The sequence below is a fragment of the Sapajus apella genome, unplaced genomic scaffold (genome assembly GCF_009761245.1).
Source record: "Sapajus apella isolate SASKATOON/1434 unplaced genomic scaffold, GSC_monkey_1.0 scaffold119, whole genome shotgun sequence".
Classification (NCBI taxonomy): Eukaryota; Metazoa; Chordata; class Mammalia; order Primates; family Cebidae; genus Sapajus; species Sapajus apella.
Genome location: NW_022437059.1, coordinates 2,960,947 through 2,963,871, shown reverse-complemented (window position 1 = coordinate 2,963,871; position 2,925 = coordinate 2,960,947).

The following is a 2,925-nucleotide window of genomic DNA, read 5'->3' as shown; positions in this document are numbered from 1 at the left end:
CTGGCTAATCATGGAAGTCCTGCCAGATAGTACAGAAGCACTTGGGATTAACTCAAATGCAGCAGCGAAGAACCAAATGACAAACATAGGGTATAATGTTAGAGTTTTCTAAAAAGCAACTTTATTACTTTCATTGGATTTTCAAAGAGACCTATAACCCCCCTCCTATACCCTAAATGTTAGTAATACCTGATTTAGAGGAAGAAGACTAGGTCCATGCTCTTAGAAACACTAGAAAGATAAAAGGTGCAGTTTGGAGCTACATACAATGTATTCTTCCACGGTACAGAGAACTACCCAAGAAAAAAAATACAATTGTCTTTGAGGAAGGCAAGGGTGAAACTCAAGACATTGTCTAAGAAACCTAAGGGAGTAGGTAACTTTAAGCTACTGCAGATGTGGTAGGAACATACAAAGAAAGCTGAGGGCAAATGGTATTGATGCAGGAGTTGAGGCTTTCATGCTGGAAACCAAGTTTGCAAACAACTGGGCAATTATTTTGAGATGCTAGAGAGTTGTAAGAACTTAGTCTTCTCATTTATAAAAATGTGTCCAGAAGATTTCCTAAATCTGAGTGCTACATGAAGGTGTCTGATACGTCCACTTAAAATGATGTTTCCGCCAGCGCAGTGGCTCACACCTGAAATCCCAGAACTTTGGGAGGCTGAGTTGGGCGGATCACCTGAAGTCAGGAGTTCAAAATCAGGCTGACCAACCTGGTGAGACCCCCATCTCTACTAAGAATACAAAACAATTAGCCGGGCGTGGTGGTGCACGCCTGTAATCCCAGCTACTCGGGAGGCTGATGCAGAAGAATCTGTTGAACCCAGGAGGCGGAGGTTGCAGTGAGCCGAGATCATGCCATTGCACTCCAGCCTGGGCAACAGAGTGAGACTTCGAGACTCCATCTCAAAAAAAAAAAAAAAATGTTCCCAAATTCCCCTAACCAATTTTCCAGAGCCATCCTCTCAAAGATTTTCCCTTCCCTTCACCAAATAGTTACAGGAAAGAAGAAAGCTAACATGCACTTTTGCTGAACTGATGTTTAAACATTCCCCATCCCTGCCTGTGTTCCCCATACCCCTCCTGCCCAAATCACCTAGAAGATGTCTAGAGATGATTTGGAAGGACATGGACTTGTTAATTAACCTAAACAGTCACATTCATCGGCAAGGTGCATTATTGTTAATTAAAACTGCAATTCTCCTTGTGCCCAGACCGCGGGCTGCTGTTGTCAGAATAATTAGATAGCATACGATGGTTTTCATGCAAATCCCTGGCAATTAGAGTTGGCGATGAATTGGGTTTGAAATCCCAGTGAAGTTCTCCATCAGAATTCCTCTGAGGGAGGAAGGTGGTGGTAGCGTTGGGGGATAGGGAAATAGGAATGGAAAAAGGGTGTGAGGACCAAGCATTTGTTTTCTAAATCCTAAGGGAGGGGTCGCAGCCTGGAATAAATGAACTATGAGCATCAGTATGATGTTCAAAATTCCCTTGAATAATAGATCTCTCTCCTTTAGAAAGCAAAGCAAACTGACCTTCCTCAGGATCTTGTGTTTTCCCAAGAGCTTGCCTCCCTGGCTCTCCTCTTTCTGAGAGGACTTTTTTTCTTTAGCCAAGAGGCCCAATATCTCATACACAGCTAAAGTCCCTGCCAACCCTAAGATTAAATTCTTAAGGGCTCTAAGAAGACAGGATTTATATTCCTGAAGGGTCGCAGAAAAAATGCCAGATTCAGACCAATTTTAGAGTGGTTGGTGGCATGCAGTGGGTTAAATGCATGGGGTGGCAGGTCCCCGGGAAAGCTTTAAAGAAATGATTAAGTTCCCGGTGAGACGTAAGGAGGAGCTCTCCAAATGCTGCATGGGTCATGGCAGGAAAGGGCAGCCTGAAAGGCTTGGGGCAATGCTGGTGGGCGTGGGGATGGGGAGGATGTGGCGGGGGGGGGGGGTGGGGCACTGTCTCCAGCCCACCCTAACCTCTTAGCAGCTTCAGGCTTCTGCAGCTGCCTTTCCCTTGCAAAAACCTTGAGAGCTGCCAGGCTGTTACCCAGGAGTCTAAAAGGAGGGATTTCTATCCGGAGGCACAGGGTTGGGGCAGATAAGACAAGCCTAGTGGCCTTAAATGAAGCCTCCCTTGTATCAGGTTGACACTGAAAGATTCAGGGAGTCAAAAACGCCCTCTCCTCCCGCTCAACTAGGTCAGCTTCCAAATCAGTACCTCGTAAGGGAGGAGAACAACATCTGGCAGAATGGGAAGAGTGGTCAGGGACAGGAGGGGATACTGAGAGGAGCTCACAAAAAATAGGGGGAAACGCTAGACTAGGACACATCCATGAACTGTGGCTGGAAACCAGAGCATAACTGAGGTTTGTGAAGTATTTCGTTTTTCTTCATTTTCTTTCCCTTCCTTTCTGTCTCAGAATGTCTCCCGCGTCTCAATCGGTCCCTAAATCCTGCCTTTCAATTTATCATGAACCAATCAGGAGCTAACCTGGTAGTTGCTAAGAGACAGGAGGTGGGAGATTTAGAGGCTTTGTCATGGCACCCACCCAGGAAAATTCCCTAAGCCTTTTGCACCCTCCTGCCTAAGATATTCTAACTCATCTCTGCACCTGTCCCTTACTGGCCTACTATTCCCAAGCCCAGAGAGTCAAGCAGAAACACTTTAGTGAGGAAGCGGGGTATGGCATATCTTTGGAAAATGGAAAGATGGTAATTGGGTTCAAACTGATGTAACGTATCTGCTCAAGTTTGCGCAGCCTTTAGTTGGGTTAGAGGTAGAAACTGTCTTGTAGCCTCTCAGGTAGAGGGTGAATTTGTTCTTGGTGGTAAAATCTGTGCCTCCAATGAGGAGAAGCTTCTGTCCTTCCACTCATCTAAACTTGGCTAGGTAGAGATTGAGGAAAATATCAAAGGAAAATAT